Here is a 6,658-nt window from a genome sequence, read left to right on the forward strand (position 1 = left end):
CCAGCAGTACACGAAGGCGTTCTTGGCAACGCGAGCGGCCGTCCGGGTATGTTTCTTGTGCTTTGCTTTTGATTCTTGTAATCTTCTATGGGGGCGCGCCAGCGCACCCACTGGATGTAGCCCCCGAGTTCCAGGCCGGCTGCTGAGCAGGCGGCGGTAAGTTCCGAGTGCTAACTTTTTTCTTTTCTTCTGTTTTCTTCGTTGCAGGATTACCACAACATCCGCTCGGCCGCCTTCAAATCCCATGTCTGGGAGCTGGCCAAGCGGCCACTAATTTGGTCGAAAGCCAGAGTAAGCACTACGTTCTCTTTCTTGCGGGGGCGCGTCAGCGCACCTGCTGGGTGTAGTCCCCGAGATTCGGGCCGACTGCTGAGCAGTTGGGCCGGATCTCCCGGCAACCACTTTTTCTTCTTTGTTGATCTTGATGCTCTTTCTTTGTTATCTTTTGCAGGGGCAGCCGTCGACCTGCAGCAGCGCCTAGGCGAGGCTCAAACCGAGCTGCACGCTAAGGAGGAAGAGTGCACCAAGGCGGCCCATGAGTGCGACCGCCTGGTCAAGGAACTGGCGGACCAGGCGGATCTGCACAAGGCGGAGCTCCAGAAGGTGAAGGACGGTGAGGCCAACCTCCAGGCCGAGTTCGAGACTGAACGCTCGACTTGGGCCGAGAAGGAGAAGGCGTTGAACAACGGCTACGGTGAGATCGAAGATATGATCGATGGTGAGTTGTCTTTCCTTTCTTTCAGCTGCCGACTGTTATATGAGCCTGCTTCTGGCTTCAGACTTTTTTTTGCGCAGACTTCTTTCCTAGTCACGCCGTTGCCGCTAGCCAGGCCATCGAGGCTCGCCGCGATGAGCGAAGATAGGCTAGTGCAGAAATCGCGCCCAATGTGCCACAGACCCTCAACGAGCAGCTCGTCGCTATCCACGCTTGCCTCCAGCCGGCTCATCGGATGCTCCGCCGCCTTCAGCGTGTCGGGGCCCAGGTGCTGACCACCCTCTGGTCGTCTGCTCAGATCCCACGCACCCCCAGCCGGACTGCCGAGTGGCTGGAGGTGGAAGTCGGCCGCTTCGAGGCTTGGAAGGGCTCCGTGGCTCGTGCCGGTGCTCGGAGGGCCCTGGAGTTGGTCATGGCGTGGTATCCAGGCCTGGACTTGGCCCAGCTGGCCACCTTCCGGCAGGAGGCCACACCAGAGCTGGCGGCGGCGAGCCGCGACCTTGCCCAATGCGCGGCGGCGATCGCCGACTACGCCGACACCACCGAGTTCATCCCCGAGCTGAACGAGGAGGGCGCTGAGGTGCCACCCAACTGGTTTGGGCTGAACCCGGAGTACGGGGAAGATTCGGCGGAGGAGACCACCTCCAGCGATGAGAGCGAGGACGAAGAGGGCGAGGATGGTGAAGACAACGCACCGGAGAGCAGAGTGGATGGCCAGCCCCAGCCCGATCGAGCCTCAAGCAACGAGCCGCGTGCAAATGCGCCGACTGCTACTGAAGCTGACCGAGCCGAGACTTGCCAGACAGCCACTCCACCAGTCGGCGCCGCCGACTCCACCAACCTGCCGGACCCGCTTGCTGCTCCTCTGGCCTAGGCGGCCAAATTATCTTTCTTTCCTGTTCTTGTAATCTTCTGGACAAATATGTTAGATTTACGCAATTCCACCCGCTGGGGGTGTATTCAAACTCCGTTGAATGCTGGCCAAGGGCCTTTTGCTTATGTAAATTAACTTTATTCGCACAAGTTGTGCTTTGCCGGGTTCTAACTTGTCTTGCTTTTTTGCTCTTTCGGCTTTTTCCTTTGCCGCCTTCCCTTGGCTTCCGCCCTGCCAGCCAGGCAGCCGCTCTGCGGTCTGTGGCTGGGTCAGGTACTTGGCCATTTGGGAAGGCAAGTACTTTGGCCGCTTAGAACGTAGCAAGTAAGTGAGAAGCCGGCCGGCCGTCCGCTCAGCAGCCGGACGGTGAGGCGAGGAGCCGGCCTGGTCTATGTAGATGCTTTTTTCCTTAGCCATTTTTCATGTGGGCACCATTTCCTGCCTTTAACTCTTGCCAGCCGGACAGTCGCTCTGCGAGCTATGGCTTATGGCAAGAGAGGGCTTAGGTGCCGGCACACTACTTGTCCGACTGCAGGTAGCATCAACATAGTACAAGGCGGCAAGCCCCCGGGCCGACTGGTCGAACCCGGTGCCACGCGAAGGAATGAAATAACACATTCGCAGGCGTAAAACTTATCATATAGATAAAAAAGGGTAGCCCCCGAGTGCTCCTCGAGGGTTCCGATGCCTTTGTACTTAATACAAAAGGTAGTGTGGTACATACTGCATTCAACTGTAAAATCTTTGGAGGAATCGTCCCTCTACACTGTAGCCTCACCTCTGATGACGGAGGCTTTGACAGGGGGAGCGTGGCTACTGTCCCGCCGCCTGGCGGGCGCTCACTGTAGCCACACCCCGTCTCATCTGGTTAATGGCGCACAAACTCCAAGGGAGGGGGACGGCCGCCTGCTGAGGAGTGGGCCTCCCCCGTGCCGATTGGTCATGGCCAGCCGCCTTCTGGCTTCTCACGGACAGGTAGGGCGCGCCGCCTGCGGGCCGTACCGACATCCCGTAGTGGGGGCATGGCTTCCTCTGCCATGGATGATGTCACGGGTAGCGCGGGAATAGTGTTGCGCCGGGCATGGGATGTCCGCCCGGTACGCTGCACTGTGGCCACGTTACACCCTGGATTCGGGGGTGGCAGGCTGCACTGTAGCCACGCCCTGTCTCGTCATTGTAATGGGGTGCAGACTTCAAGGGAGCGAGGGGCCGCCTGCTAGGAGCTGGCCTCTCTGGAGGCCGCCTGCTAGGAGTCGGCTCACCTCGTGGCCGTCTTCTGGACCCCACTGCCTTCTAGCAGCCGGCCGCTTGGACCAACCGGCCCCAAGAAGGCAGTCCTTTGTCTTGTGATGCTTGAGGGGCGCAGCCGGCCCCGATGTCTTGAAATACCATGGAGGTTGATGAGGCTACCTGTGGTCATTTACTCCGACACTAATTAAAACACAAAAAACACAATCATAATAGTAGCATAATTGTGCTAACACTCAAGAACAAAAAGCAAAAAGCAAAAATAAAATTTATTCATTAGGTTGCCTCCCAACAAGCGCTATAGTTTTACGCCCTTAGCTAGGCATAAAGCAAGGATCATCCTTGTCCAACTCTTCAATCAAACACTTAGAATCCTTCAAAGATTTAGCATAAAGATCTTCAAAATAATGCTCCTAGGAATAAATTTAAAGATTTCATTCTTGCAAAAAGGATCCCTTATCACGTCAATAAAATCCGGGTGAATACTAATCATCTTAAGATCTTCTTTATTACTAGAAGTTGCACCCTTGTTCTTAGTAACTTGAGTAACTTTGCCATTGTTTACGGGAGTTTTTTAGATAGTTTTGGCGGAAGCAAAAGCCGTGCTTAGATTACTAAAGATTTCTTCTAGTTTATCAATCCGAGATGGGCTTCCTTCTATTCTTTCATGGATTACGGTACCCTTTTCTTTTAACAACTTAAAATTTCTCCCACTTTTGACCCAATATTGGTGGCAAAATTATGCATCTTTTTATCTATAATTTCCATATGATCTTCGGTGAGCATTTTTTTTCAATAGCATCTAGTCTTTCCATAACATGCTCAAGAGTCAAAGTTGTTTCATTAATCATGAGAGGTGGTGAGCCCACTAAATTTCCCATAGCATTAAAATCATCAAGAGAAGGACACATCAAGAAATTTCCACCGGTAATCGTATCAAGGACGAATCTATACCAAGTGGTGATGCCAACATAAAAACAAAGAAGAACAACGGTAGATTGCCTACGGATAGATCTATTATGAGGATTGCAAATCCTATACCAAGCATCCTTTAAATTTTCTCCTCCCCTTTATTTAAAGTTGAGAGCCTCGTTCTCGGGAGTGCAAGCAATAGAGGAAGAACTATCCATGATAATAACGACAAACAAGAATGCACACAAAAACAGATCTGACAAGAAAACGACGAATGAAAAAGAGAGGCGAATCAAACAGCAATTTTTTGTGAAGTGGGGGAGAGGAAAATGAGAGGCAAATGGGAAATAATGTAAATGGCGAGGAGATGAGAATTGTGATTAGGAACCTAGTATATATTGAAGATCCCCCCCGGCAACGGCGCTAGAAATTCCTTTCGATGTCGCTTGAAGCTACGTCAGTATTTCCCCAAAGAGGAAGGGATGATGTAGCATAGCGGCGGTAGGTATTTCCCTCAGATATGAAACCAAGGTTATCGAACCAGTAGGAGAACCAAGCAACACAATGTAAACAACCCCTGCACACAGATAACAAATCCTCGCAACCCGACGTGTTAAAGGGGTTGTCAATCCCTTCCGAGGTACGACGCCTGAAGATAGGCAAACGGACGTGAGATAAATTGTAGTAGATTGATAGATCGAATGCTAAATAAAATAAATAGAAATAAAATGCAGCAAGGTATTTTTGTATTATTGGTTTAATAGATCTGAAAATAAATTCAAGGAAAAAGTAGATCGCAAAGGCAAATATATGAGAAAGAGACCCAGGGGCCGTAGGTTTCACTAGTGGCTTCTCTCGAGAAAGATAGCAAACGGTGGGTGAACAAATTACTGTTGGGCAATTGACAGAACTTCAAATAATCATGATGATATCCAGGCAATGATCATTATATAGGCATCATGTCCAAGATTAGTAGACCGACTCCTGCCTGCATCTACTACTATTACTCCACACATCGATCACTATCCAACATGCATCTAGTGTATTAAGTTCATGGAGCAACAAAGTAATGCAATAAGAATGATGACATGATGCAGACAAGATCTATCTATGTAGAGATAGACCCCATCGTTTTATTCTTAGTAGCAACGATACATACGTGTCGGTTCCCCTTCCGTCACTGGGATAAAGCACCGTAAGATCGAACCCACTACAAAGCACCTCTTCCCATTGCAAGATAAATAGATCAAGTCGGCCAAACAAAACCCAAATATCAGAGAAGAAATACGAGGCTATAAGCAATCATGCATATAAGCAATCAAAGAAACTAAAATAACTTTCATGGATATAAAAAGATAGATCTGATCATAAACTCAAAGTTCATCAATCCCAACAAACACACTGCAAAAGAGTTACATCATATGGATCTCCAAGAGACCATTGTATTGAGAATTCAGCGAGAGAGAGGAAGCCATCTAGCTACTAACTACAGACCCGAAGGTCTACAAAGAACTACTCATGCATCATCGGAGAGGCACCAATGGAGGTGGTGAACCCCATCCGAGATGGTGTCTAGATTGGATCTGGTGGTTCTGGACTCTGCGGCGGCTGGATGAATATTTCGTCGACTCCCCTAGGGTTTCTGGAATATTGGGGTATTTATAGAGCAAAGAGGCGGTCTGGGGGCACCCGTGGTGGGCACAACCCACCAGGGCGCACCCGGGCCTCCTGGCGCGCCCTGGTGGGTTATGCCCCCCTCGGGGCACCCCCAGGCGCAACCAGGGCCCATCATGTTCCTTCTGGTCCAAAAATAATCTTCGTGGAGTTTCGTTGCGTTTGGACTCCATCTGATATTGATTTCATGCGATGTAAAAAACATGTAGAAAACAACAACTGGCACAATGTCAATAGGTTAGTACCAAAAAATGACTATAAAATGATTATAAAACATCCAAGATTGATAATATAACAGCATGGAACAATAAAAAATTATAGATAGGTTGGAGACGTATCAATCACCTCATCAAAGCGTATATTCCAACTCCGAGATGCTTGCACCAGTCCATAGATGCATCACTAGAGCTTGCACACTTTGTTAGCACCTTTAGGATCGACAAAACCTTCTGGTTTCATCATATACAACTCTACTTTAAGAAATCTATTAAGGAATGCAGTTTTGACGTCCATTTGCCAGATTTCATAATCATAAAATGCAGGAATTGCTAACATGATTCGGACAGACTTAAGCATCGCCACAGGTGAGAAAGTCTCATCATAGTCAACTCCTTGAACTTGTCGAAAACCATTTGCGACAAGTCAAGCTTTGTAGACAGTAACATTACCATCAGCGTCGGTCTTCTTCTTGAAGATCCATTTATTCTCTATGGCTCGCCGATCATCGGGCAAGCCCCCCAAAGTCCATACTTTGTTCTCATACATGGATCCTATCTCAGATTTCATGGCCTCAAGCCATTTATCAGAATCTGGGCTCACCATAGCTTCTTCATAGCTGTTTGGCAAGAAACCCAAGTTGTCTCTAATGCATAAGCCAACTCTACTTTAAGAAACGACAACTTAGGTTTCTTGCTAAGCCACAGTTCATATGGTGTCGTCTCAACGGACTTAGATGGTGCCCTATTTAACGTGAATGCAGTCATCTCTAATGCATAACCCCAAAACGATAGTGGCAAATCGGCAAGAGACATCTTAGATTGCACCATATCTAATAAAGTACGGTTACGACGTTCGGACACCATTACGCTGTGGTGTTCCAAGTGGCATGAGTTGTGAAACTATTCCACATTGTTTTAAATGAAGGCCAAACTCGTAACTCAAATATTCGCCTCCATGATCAGATCGTAGAAACTTCATTTTCTTGTTACGATGGTTCTCCACTTCACTCTGAAATT

This window comes from Triticum aestivum, chromosome 2D, assembly GCF_018294505.1.
Source record: "Triticum aestivum cultivar Chinese Spring chromosome 2D, IWGSC CS RefSeq v2.1, whole genome shotgun sequence".
In the NCBI taxonomy this organism is placed as follows: Eukaryota; Viridiplantae; Streptophyta; class Magnoliopsida; order Poales; family Poaceae; genus Triticum; species Triticum aestivum.